At 45.4% G+C, this 12,926-nt stretch overlaps 1 protein-coding gene across 1 annotated transcript in view; it reads left to right on the top strand.

The window, feature by feature from the left end:
• The first annotated feature begins 925 nt into the window (after positions 1-925).
• Positions 926-12,926, top strand: part of DNAJC13 (DnaJ heat shock protein family (Hsp40) member C13) — a 116,328-nt gene continuing 104,327 nt past the window's right edge. Inside the window, exon 1 of the mRNA XM_055135759.1 lies at positions 926-1,182. The gene's annotated coding sequence lies outside the window, so the exon portion shown is untranslated. The remainder of the gene's footprint in view (positions 1,183-12,926) is intronic.

Below are 12,926 nucleotides of genomic sequence, written 5' to 3'. Positions count from 1 at the left end.
GCTGGTCTCCCATCCCCCAGTTCCCTTAGGCGTTCTTGGGAGATGGTATCTAGAGGGCAGATTCTGCAGGTCAGATTGCTTTGGCTCCAATACCAAGTCCAAAATAATGGGAAGCCGGAACCTGATTTATCTGAAAAACAGTAATTTCTGCATTGAAGATGACGATCAACAACAACAAAAAAAACAACAAAAAAATAGAGGCACTGGGACTGGAGCGATAGTACAGCAGGTAGGGCGTTTGCCTTGCACGTGGCCGACCCCGGATTCGATTCCCAGCATCCCATGTGGTCCCCTGAGCACCGCCAGGAGTGATTCCTGAGTGCTGAGCCAGGAGTCACCCTGAGCATCACCGGGTGTGACCCAAAATGCCAAAAAAAAAAAAAAAGAGGCATTATCAGTTTACCTTCCTGGCCCTGCTCCCAGCAAAAAAGGCAAGAGGCATCCGGGAACCCCTTTTACCTTCGTTTGGGCCACCCTAGAGGACTGAAACCTCTGAATAATAATCTGAGATGTTAGATTGCCTCTTGCATACACCTTATCACGAGAAGTCAAAGGTCAGTTTGGCAAGAACGCTTTAAAACAGGACTGGACCTCAGCCTAACCCACCACTCCGCGCGCCCGAGTCACAAGCCGAGGGGCGTGGTCCCCGGAGAACACGCTGGAGGGCGTGTCCCGCCCTCCCTGGCGCGGCGGGGGGGCGTGTCCATCCCGACACGCCCCGAGGGGCGGGTCTCTCCGGCGCCGGCTGGGACTCCGGGGCCTCCTGACAGTGCCGGCCTCGCCACTTCTGCGCATGCGAGCTGGGGCGGGGGCGGGCCAGGGGGCGTGGCCCCGGCGAGGGGGCGGGGCCCGAGGCGGAAGCGCCGGCATCAGCTGACGGGGTCTCGTGACAGGCCGGGCGGCGGCGACGCAGGCGTGCTGGAGCGCGGTCGCTGGCAGCCCGAGCGAAGATGGCGGCCTCCAGAGCGAGCCTCTGAGAGGCCGAGGGAGGAGGCGGAGGGGGCGGGGAGGCAGCGCCGCGGCGGCGGCAGCAGGAACCCGCGGCCGCCCAGCCACTGGGCCCCGGCGCGGGAAAGGGGAAGTCGCGAGCGCGAGGAGGCCGGAGCGCGCTTCGTCCCCCTCTGGACGCGGAGCCGGCGGCGGGAGGAGCTCGTGCTGGAGCCTCTCCAGCCTCCCGCGAAGGTAAAGGCGCTCCAGAACCCCGAACTCGGGGGGCTCCGCCTTCTCCCACCCTCCCCCCCGCCCCGCACGCCGCGGGGCCGTGGGTGGGCGTGCGCGGGGCGGGGGTGGGGGTCTGCGGAAGGACGCGCCGCGCGCCTGCCCCCGGGGCTGCCCCCCGCCTCCCCCGAGGCGCTGGCCCTGGGCGCTGCCGGGCTCGGGCGCCGCCGCACATCCTCCCCCGGGCGCCCCGCTCCCCCTGGGGCTCCGCCCTCGGGGCTCCCCCGCGGCCGCCGCCCGCGCCCCCCGGCCGCCCCCGGCCGCTCCTCTCCTCCTCCCCTCCCGCCCCCCGCCACGTCCCGCCTCGACTTTGACTTTTTCTTTCTTAGTTTTTTTTTTTTTTTTTTTGCTCTCAGCTTTGTTTCGTTTCCTCGGGAAAGGGAAAGGGGGGAGCCCCCTGGTCGCCCCTGCCCGAGTCGCCGCCTGATCTTCAGAGCAAGCCCGCGCCTCCCCTCCTCTCCCCTCCCCTCCACCCAAGGCTTTCCCCCTCTCTGCCGAGGGGGCTGCCCGCGGGGGCTTCTCTCTGCACGGTGCCCGGTGGCCCCCGCACGCGCACCCTCCGGGGAGCGCCTGGCTCTGTCCTCCGCGCCCGGCGCTCGGTTCCCATCCGGGCTCCACACTGTGGCCGCGGTCCTTTGCAGGTGGTGGGGTAGCTCGCGCGTGGAGGGAGGCTTTTAAAAACTAACTCTCCCCAGAGTGAGGCTAGGGGGTCTCCCCCAGAGTATGATTTCCCACCTTGGTCCCCTCCAAACGTGTGTGTGCGTGTGCGTGTGTGTTGGGGCTGGGGATGTTCTGCCCGATGCAGGTGTCTCTCTGCAGCGGTTTAGACACTGGGTACCTCTTGAGCCTCGAGTGAGTGAGTGAGTGAGTGAGTGTGTGTGTGTTGGGGCAGAGAGACACTAGGTACCTCTTGAGCGTGTGTGTGTGTGTGTTGGGCAGAGGGTGTTCTGCCCGATGCTACAGTCTCTTTGTAGGGGTTTAGACACTGGGTACCACTTGAGCCTCTTCAAGTTCGTGTGTGTGTGTGTGTGTGTGTGTGTGTGTGTGTGTGTGTGTGTGTGTGTGTGTGTTGGGGTAGAGGGTGTTCTGCTGGATGCTGGTGTTTCTTTGCAGGGGTTTAGACACTGGGTATCTCTTGAGGCTGGGGGCATGGTGTCTTCAGAAAAAGAGTAAAACTTGAGATTATTTATTTAGGACCTTCCCAGCAATGTTCCTTCTTCCTGAGACTTTTCTTCCAGTAATGGATCGGATTCTACGTCTCAAAGTAGTAGTTACAGAGCTTAAGGAAATCTCTCCCAGTGGTCAGGGTATGTAGTAGTGCATCACCAAGACTCTTGAGTTTATGGGAATCTGAAACCGAAGTTGCCTTTAAAAAAATAAATAATAAGGGAATTTAGAAAACAACTTACCAGAAATTTGGTATCCTAAAAAGACTTGGTTTCACAATTCTTTAGTTTCTGGGAAATACTCATTATTGGTATACGTGTATTTGCATATTTAAACTTAGTTAGCCGATGACATACTGTAAATGAATGCAAACTCTTAGGGGAGTGGTTATATTGCGATATTTTCAACTTTTGCTTGCTAGTCCTGCATTGGAAACTAAGATCCGGTTTAGAAGAGATTTCCTTATATCAGATTTGAAAACAGGAAGTAGAACATATTGACAGAGGAAATGTGGAGTCAGAGGGGTATCAAGAGAGATGCAGGCCTGTGGAGAACCTGAGACTGTGGTCCAGTTAATGGAAAATGAGCTGGTTAATGGAAAACACCCAATTTTTTCCTCTCTGGGAGGCGGTGGACAGTCTGTTTTTCTAATGTGAATATCTACAGTAGAGGGGCATTATCAGAGAGGAGTCAGGGGAGGTCTGAGTTATTTGTAAGGATTTACCTACCCACAAATAAGTAGAGATGGTTGCCAAGTAACCTTTAATGGGACTGGTTTTTAATTTGTAAAGGGAAAAAAAAGTGGAGTCTGGTACTGAATAGATACTGAATTACTGTTGAACCGAAAGGGATCTGTTTCCAATAATTTGACTCCACTCCTCAAGCATTTCTGTTTACACAGGTGAATTTGAGGTTTCCTTTGCCTGGACACCTCTTTGTGCTGCTCTCAGGCACTTAAGATGATTAACAACAGATTAATCATATAGAAGGAAGTCTGTACAGATAAATAGAAACAGAAGTTTAGTTGCTGCTGATAGGTTTAGGCCTGAATATTGCCTATAATGTTTAGCGCTGGTTTATGATTGTTTTTTGTTTGCTTTTGAACTCTTGGGCCACATCTGACTGTGCTCAGGATCATTCCTGGTGGTGCACTGGTGACCACGTGCTGTGTTGGGGACTGAATGAGATGTGCAGATGTTAGAAAGCACCTTAGTGACTTGGACTCTCTCTGGCCCAAAAGAGAGTTTTGAAACAGCACCTAATGAGAGTTTCTCAACTACATCACGTCAAAAACACCCACTTTATTCCAGATCCTTGTAATATCAGTAGTTGTGAATGTTACCATCTAACTTTGGCCTTATGGGGAAAAGAAGCTTTAGACCTTCTTTTTAGATAAAACTTTATTGAAATATGAAGGTAGACTAGAGAGGGGGGAAAGAATCTTCTCTTGAGGGACAGGCTTTGAATCCCCATAATGCAGCCAGGGTAACCGAGGTCACACTCCTTAGATGGAGAGATGAAGTATGAGCCGAAGACTTAGCTTTGTGAGAACAACAGATCATTCTTCCCCAACCCTCCACCATCAGGTTTCGCATAAAAGGTAACTGCAAAATACTGCAGGGACAGGAACAAGATTGTGTAGAGAGGCACAACACAAAAAATCAGATATTGCTTGATTCAACCATCCACTTTTAGACACAAGCCATTCTGCAGGTATTTGAAGTTTGTAGAAATACACTGGGGTCACCCCCACCTGCAGCAAACCATGAACTCAGCCCAACTCATCAACAGATGAACTAAACTAAAAACCTTGGGACTTGAGAGTTGGTACGGTGGGTGGGGTGCTTGCCCTGCACACCGCTGAGCTGGGTTCAGTCTGCATCATCCCACATGGTTCCCTGAGTATCACTGGGTGTGGCCCCAAAACCAAAAAATAAACTTAAAAGAAGGAAAGATACGCTCATTACTCGTTGAAAAAATTACCTCTGTCTCTGTAGTCATGTACCACTTGTCCAGCATTTAACAAAAAGTATTGCAAAGAACACAAGGTACAAAATTTCCAAGAGGAAAAATATGTAAATGAAGACATGATGATATTTGGTAGGAAGTTTTAAAGAACTGTAGTACTGTTATCCCGTTGTTCATCAATTTGCTCGACTGGGCACCAGTAATGTCTCTATTGTGATACTTGTTACTGTTTTTGGCATATCGAATACGCCACGGATAGCATGCCAGGCTCTGGCGTGCAGGCAAGATACTCTCGGAACTATAGTATTAAAAATACAGTGTGGGAAACTTGTATGGTAAGATACTTAGTTTCATCTCAGAGAAACTAAGAATCAGAATGGAAATTCTAGAAATTTCATCACACAGGTAAAAGTTGCAAAATACCTTTGGGCTCATTATTAAACTTGGCATTACAGATTTTGGTTGGTAAAAATTACCCAATGAAGAACAAGTTTTAAAAAAACAACATCGAAGAGCTTAGGAATATCAGACACTTTAACTGATGCAAAACAAATCCTAGAAAACAAGAACAGAAGGAATGCTAAAGATATTTGGAAGTTAGACAATTTTTCAAAATTAGTGTTGAGTATCACTATAGATCAAAAAGCTCGGAGAACATGAAACAGAATAAGTACCTGCAGCCCCTGAAGATTCCCCCCAAAGTATACATAATGCCTATAGGTACATTCAGATTGATGGAAGCAAAGGACAAAGAGAAAATCTTAAGATAAACCAAGAAAAACATTGTAACAGAAAAAAAGATAAGCATATAGCCAAGAAACCGTGCAATCAGGAGAATAATGAATAGCTTTAAAGCTCAAAATAAAACACCGCAGGGTATCTTTCAAAAATGACAAAATATAGGACCGGGAAGATAATATAGTGGGTAGCGTGCTTGCCTTGCATGTGTCTAACTGGAGTTTGGTCCTCAGCACCCCATATGGTTCCCTGAGCCTGCCAGGAGTGATCCCTGAGCACTGCTGGGTGTGGCCTCAAAATAAATCAAAACCTAAAAAATAAAGACAGACCAAAGGCCAAGAAACCCTAATGCCCACAGATCTACTCTTCATAAAATGTTAAAGTTCTTTACTTAGATGAACTAAAATCTGTGCCTACAAAATAAATGAATAAACAAATACCACAATTTTCACGTTTTAATTGCTCTAAAAGTTTGTAACAATAGTAGATTGTGTTTTTGTGAAATAATAGCTCAGAGATAGAAAGGGCAGTTGAAAGTAAACTCAGTCTGCAAAGTGTCTTATATGACGGTAGATTGGTTGAGTAAAGACTAAATATAAGCCATAAGGCAACAGCTAAAAATTTTTATGAAATGCTAAGTCATTAGAAAAGGAAAAACATAATTATTGAAAATGCTCATTTAAACAAGAGAAGGCAGAGAAGAAACAAATGGAAATAAATTAAAGATTGCAAGGTGTAGTTTTTTAATTGAGTCACTATGAGATACACAGTTACAAAGTTTTTCCTGATTGGATTTCAGTCAAAGTTCCAACACCATGCCTTCACCAGAGTACATTTCCTGCCGTGTCATCAGTTTTCCTCCCACCTTCTCCAGCCCCAGCCCCCTGCTCCCAACCAGTGTGCCTCTATGGCTCCGGCAGTGATTACTGTTATACAGTAATTATTATCCCTTTACCTCCTCTCAGTTCGTGTCCAGAGTGACCATTTCTGATTCACTTGATACAGTGGTCTTTTCTCTGTCCTAACTGCCCTCCCCTTCCACTTGTGGCAAGTTTTCAACCATGGACCAGTCCTCTTGGCTCTTGATTCTACTGTCCTTGGGTATTAGTCTCATACTGCATTTTCTTTATAACAAAATGCAATTTTTTTCTGTTTTGGCAAGGGTCATATCTAGCAGTGGTAAGGGATTACTCCCGGCTCTGCACTCAGGAATTATTCCTGCCAGTGCTCTGGGGACCAAGTGGGATGCCGGGGATCAAAACTCAGTCAGCCCATGCCAGGCAAATGCCCTGTCCACTGTACTATCACTCCAACCAGAAGATGCAGATTTTAGCTCTCAGTATCACTTTAAATGTGACACTACCTGTTACCAGACGCACTGTAAGAATCACATTTACAGGCATAAGTAGAAGTAGACGACAAGAGATAGTTGGAATAGCTGTATTCATAGACAAGACTATTTAGACATGGCATATTAGATTACATAATGTATGTTACGTAGTGTCAGTTTTCCAGGAATACCTAGGTCCAAGTGCAAGACATTTCACACTTTCACAATTTCTGGAAAATAGGAAAAAACTGGACTTGGTTTGGCAATGAGTTTTTGGGTTGCATCATAAAGGGAAAGAATGGATGAATCTGTCAAAATGCCATAACGTATTTTGCACTCTGTTTTAGAATCACTGTCTCAGGATGGGACAGATACGTTCAAAGGTCGTTTAAGCATGGTTAGTCAATAAAGAGAAACTTAGCATTTGCTAGTAATTCTTTTCAGATGCTCTTAACTTTGTTCAGCTGCGTGCATATTTGAGTTTTACTTGTACTTTTATCAAGTGTGTATGCTTATGAAGAAGAGTGATCTCTGAAACAACGAAGTTAAAATCCAGTGGGATTCTGTAGGTTGTTTATTTGTATGTGGGGGGAGAACTGAGAGGGTTGATAATTGGGCCATACTCAGTGGGGCTTGGGCTCGGGAGCTAGTCCTGGTCATGTGGTCAGTCTCACCACTTGCAAGGCAAGGGCCTTAACCCTTGTACTGTCCCACCCGCTCCTTACAGCTGTAAATGCTGTAACGTGCCCTTGGAGTAAATGACATTGCCTGAGTCCCTTTCACATATTTAATGAATTCCCATTGCTACTGTCTTTTTGCAGTTGAAGTAGGATTTTGATGAACAGATTGAAAACAACCCTCCTAAAACAATCTCAAATGATTATTTTAGTATTCTGATTTTGTCAGCTATAATTGCTAGAACATAATGGAAGGATTTGTGTAGTTAGGAATGTAGGAGACTATCTTAAATAGTTGATAAATTTTATGCTGAGCTAAAATTCTTTCCCATGGACTTCAGGCTTGTTTTCTTTAGTCATCTGGTGCAAGGCTTCCCAACTGTCTCCCCTCTTGGCCCCTAGGATATACCAACGAGACCACAAGGTAAAAGTCAAGTAAATCCCTCCTCAGTCATTAGCCTATAGTTACGGGTCTGTTTTGTGAATTGAAAATCCTTATAGAAGAGTTGGGAATAATAGATTTGAAAAAGTGAAACTAGAAACTTACATACTGCTATTGTGCATGAGGTTAAAAGAAAATTGTTTATGTCTGGATATTAGGGTGCTTGCTGTAAAACGTTCAAGTTTTGTTCTGCATATGGTTTGGAAATTCATTCCTATATTACACGTTTGATAAACACAAAAACAGCAACACGTTCAAATATGGCAATTGAAAATCTCATGAGGTACACCTCTAAATTGCCTCAGAGGACAAGATTGCTCCTCATGTGCCTGTTTGTGAGCTTATTGAACTAATACAGTTTATTCTTGCAGAGGCCAAATTAGCTACAAATATAAAATAAAATATAAATTAAGTCTTAAGAATCTCACACAATTTTCAAGTGAGAAATATGTAAATGATCAGCATTAATTTTACATAATTGTTCAAGTGAGCACATTTTCTTGGTGTTTCCCCCCACCCCCTCCCCCATTTTGGGTCACATCCCACAATGCACAGGGGTTACTCCTGGCTCATGCACTCAGGACTTACTCCTGGCAGTGCTTGGGAACCATATGGGATGCTGGGAATCGAACCTGGGTCGGCCGCGTGCAAGGCAAACGCCCTACCCGCTGTGCTATCTCTCCAGCCCCTTCTTAGTTATTTTCAGATTATTCAGAGGCATTTACAAGTTTTGGAAAGGGAAGTTCATAATCATGTATCTTTCTTGAAAAAAAAATTTTTTTTTTTGTTTTGGGCCACAACCTGGTGATGCTCAGGGCTTACTCCTGGTTGCTCTGTGCTCAGAGATCACCCCGATGGAGACCAAACCTGGTTGGCTACATGCACGGCAGCCACCCTACTCATTCTACTATAACTTCGGCTCCAAGGAAAATTTTTTGTAACAGGAGTCTCTTGAGAAGAATTATTTCCTTAATGAACTCAGTGTATATGTGATTAAAGTTATCTGAAGAGAAAGGTATCTTTCTCAGTATTTGATTTTGAGTGAGTTGAAAACGTCAAAAAATTAACTGCTACAGTTTGTATTCTTCACCCCGTCTGCTTGTAAGGTAGCATTAAAGGCATTGTTTCAAATTTAGGGCTTGCTTTTGAATTTTCCCTTGCCTTTTATTTCATGAATATGTATCCTGTTTTTAAATGAAAAGGAATAAATTTTTTAAAAATTGGGGCTGGAGAGATAGCAAGCAGGTAAGGCCTTGCACGGGGCTGGCCTGTGTTCGATCCCCAGCACCCCATTTGGTCCTTTGAGCCCTACCAGGAGTGATCCCTGCTGAGTGCAGAGCCCTGAGTACAGCCTCATGTGCACGCCCCCCCCCCACCCCCGGCCCAAAGAAGAATGTCTATGTATTAGGTTATTTTGCCTCAACCTATGTTGGTGCAGATTTTGATGTGTCAGGCAGTGCAGACAGAGGTGTCAATGTTATACCTTCTGGGCAGTTATTTGGAGATAGGACTGTCAGTTGAAACTTGATATTATAGCCAACTTTGTCCTCTAATGATAAATATTTCTGCAGTTACCGGGCTCCTTACTATGTTAAAGCTACGAGTGGACGCCATAAAACTTTACTTTGTGATGTACTTGTATAACAGCAAAGCGCTCCTTACTGTAGGTATCATCTGTAGTATATATATATTGACTTGTTTCCATCTAGAAGGAAATGCTTTTACCTGTGCTTGAGTTACTAAAACAGGAAGCTGAGAATTAAAAATTCAAGGTTTACAAAGCGGGTTAAAGTTCATAGCAGTTTTCTTCCCTGCACAGCACATTCTAAGACAGTCTAGTTGTAGCTTTTTAATCTGGGTAAAAATTAAGGTTCAGTTAACCATTCAAATGCTTTGCCTTGTTTTTGAACTAACCAGTGATTAGGTTAAGATTCTAAATTCAGGTTAAAATAAAAGAAGGGTTTTTTTTTTTCAATTATTATTACTATTATTGTTTTGGGGCCTCACCTGGCTGTTCAAAGTTTATTCCTGGCTCTGTGCTAAGGGATCACAATGACAGTGCTCAGGGGACCATGTACAGTGCCCAGTGCTGGAGAAAATGTAGGCTCTGGCTCAGGAAGCTCTCAGATCTCAGGGGTTTCTGTCAAAATCATTTTTTCTAAACGAGCATTCTCACTTGATCTCTAAATGCTTCAGGTTATTACTAGTTTTATTTCCTGTTTAAGATAAAAAATGGGAAAGCATTAAGTATTAGCATGAAGCAAGGGATGTTGTTGGAAAACGTGAAATCTAACCGAAATGCCCTGAGTTTGGTTTAAGGTTTTGTTTATTTATTTATTTATTTTTTAATTTTGAGGAATTTGCGGGCCACACCCAGCAGTGCTCATGGGCTATTTCTCACTGTGCTGCGGGAGCTGCTCTGGGTTCCATATACAGTGCCAGGGCGTACACCAGCGTCACCACCAGCGAGACAAGCTCCTTAACCCCGGTGCTATCTGCATTTGACTTTTACAGAGTACAGTTTTCTGTGAAGCCTGAACTATGAAGTTATCTTCCAAGAGCTCTGCTGAGAGCATCGTACTAGGATATGAGATGACAAGAAGGGAGAGTGACTTGCAAACACTGAAGACGCTTTCTGTGTGATTTAGTTTCAAACGCATGTAAACTTGAATTTGTCTCTTCGGTCTTGAGAATTTGAAGTGGCACCCTAATGTATGGAAGGAGATGGATTTAGGTGATAGTTTGAATGGGTGAATTCCTGCTGATTCGAATAGCAGCCCCAGCAAGTGGTGCTCAGGTGTTAACTGAAACCACGCACTGAATCAGTGTCGTCCAGTTATTGATTGTCACAGCTCTTAACTGCTTGATACTCTCGGTGCTTGGTTCTAGAAAATCCATTTTTTAAAAAAAATCATTGTTGGGGGCTGGAGCGATAGCACAGCGGGTAGGGCGTTAGCCTTGCACAAGGCCGACTGGGCTTTGATTTCTCCGCTCCTCTCAGAGAGCCAAAAGCAGTAACAAGTCTCACAATGGAGACGTTACTGGTGCCTTCTCGAGCAAATCGGTGAGCAATGGGATGACAGTGACAGTGAAGCATTGTTGGTCGGCTATGTGCAAGACATTACTGGTGCCTGCCCCAGCAAATTGATGAGCAACGGGACGACAGTGCTACAGAGCTACATTGGTGGGAATTAATGGCTGCTTAAGAGTTTTTGTATCTGAGAACGATTTTAGCATCACCAGATAATTTATTAAAGAAATATGTGCTGGCTGGAGAGCTGCCTCAGTGGTCTGAACTTATGCTTGGTTCGTGGGGGGCCAGGGTCCACCCCAGCACCGCACAGTCCCTGGGCACTGACCAGGTGGGGCCCCCAGCACCCGTCCTTCAGTGTTCAGAGGAGTTACTGAATAGATTCAATTTTTCAGAGTGTGATGTTCATTTTTTCATAAGTTTTCTTAAATCGTGACTTAGAGGTGTATCTTAAGTATGATATTTATATGTTAAAACCGTTAATGAGGGGGGGCTGGAACAATAGCAGAGCAGGTAGGGCATTTGCCTTGCACGCGGCCGACCCGGGTTCAATTCCCAGCATCCCATATGGTCCCTTTAGCACTGCCAGGAATAATTCCTGAGTGCAGAGCCAGGAGTGACCCCTGTGCATTGCCAGATGTGACCCAAAAAGCAAAACAAAAAACAAAACAAAACAAACAAAAAACCGTTAATGGAAGGGTAAGTTTAAAAAATACGATAATAAGATGATGTCCTCATACTTCATCTGGTTTAGCAAATATATATGTTGAGCTGAATACTAATTAAATCAACAGTATGCTCTGTTTTTTTTAGGGACTGGAGATGTCGCTCAGTGGTAGGGCATGCCTTTCATAAGCCCTTGGGTTTGATCTCTTGTACTATCCAAAAGAAAATACTGTACTTTTTATTAGTCATTTTTATTGCCAGGGATCATATATATGAAAGATGTTTTTTACCACTGAAGTATATTCCTCACCAAACTTATTTTTATTTAAAAAATTTTTTCTTTGTACTTTGGCCACGCCTGGCAGTATTCAGTGCTTACTCCTGTCTCTACCCTCAGGGAATCATTCCTGGTGGTGCTCAGGGACCACAGGGGGTGTTGGGGATCGAGTATGGGTCAGATATGTGAGGCAAGCACCCTACCCACTGTACTATCTCTCTGGCCCTTCAGCCTTTATTTTTGAGGGTAGAAATTCTAAATGTTGTACACTGAAGAGTGCTAGGATTGAAATTAATTCATAAGCCTTGGAGATGAAGTAATTAAAGCATAACCTTTCCCCCAAATGCCGTAAGTAGGGACCCATAAGCAATCTTAATGAAAGAGTCACTAGAAATAGTCTCAAAGTAATCGTTGCATATCTGGGGTAGTAAATCTAAAGAACTGTAGTAATTATTATGATTGCAGTTAATAGTTTGGAGTGTTGTTTGCGCCACGCCTCACACCGGCTTGATGAAGGGTTGTCTCCTTTAGTCCTCGCTTAGCCCTTTGAGACAGTACTGTTGTTCTTTTGGGGGTGGGTGAGCGTTGGGCCTTGGACCACTCCCAGAGTACTTGGGGACCGTGTGTGCGGGGGATTGAGCCTTGTGCTCCTGCATGAAAGCATGTGCTGCCGCCCTTGTAGCTATTCTCCCAGGCCCTTATGAGGTCGTTCTTTAGTTTTATTCTTTGGGGGTGGGTCTTGGGCCACACTGAGCAGTGTTAGGGGCTAGTCCTGACTCCCATCATGAGTGACCCCTGGCCGTGGCTCAGGGGACTATAGGTGGTATCAGGTATTTGAAGCAGGGTCACAACCACATGCAAGTCAAGTGCCTTGCCTCCTGTCATCTCTCCTACCCTTAGGTTTTTTTTTTTTTTCTTCTGCTCTTAAATTTGCCTTCTTACTGGGAATTATTTTGCTCTCCTAGTCTCACCTCCCACTAATACACACATAGTTATTAGGCATCCTTCTTATTGGAGCCGGAGCAATAACTCACGGACAGAACACATGCCTGGCATGCAGGAGGCTCCCTGTTCAATCGCCAGTACTGCATGTTCCCCCAAGCACAGAGCTAGGAATACCCCTTGAGCAACACTGAGCTTGCCCCCCTAAAGATCCCCCCGCCAATTTTTTTTAAGCCCACAATATTTTTCACCTTTACTTTGAAGTCACAGTTATAGAGCCAATATTTCCTGAAGCCCATTTTCGTTCTTGTTGATTTTCCCCAAGATAGGTTCTTTTTTTTTTTTTAATTGAATCACCGTGTGAAAAGTTACAAAGATTCAGGCTAAAGTCTCAGTGATACAATGCTCAAACACCCATCCCTCGCCCTCGCCCCCCCGCCCCCGCCTGTGTAGCTGATAATTTTCATTTT

This window comes from Sorex araneus, chromosome 4 (genome assembly GCF_027595985.1).
Source record: "Sorex araneus isolate mSorAra2 chromosome 4, mSorAra2.pri, whole genome shotgun sequence".
Taxonomy (NCBI): Eukaryota; Metazoa; Chordata; class Mammalia; order Eulipotyphla; family Soricidae; genus Sorex; species Sorex araneus.
This window is presented reverse-complemented; position numbering and strand designations above follow the sequence as displayed.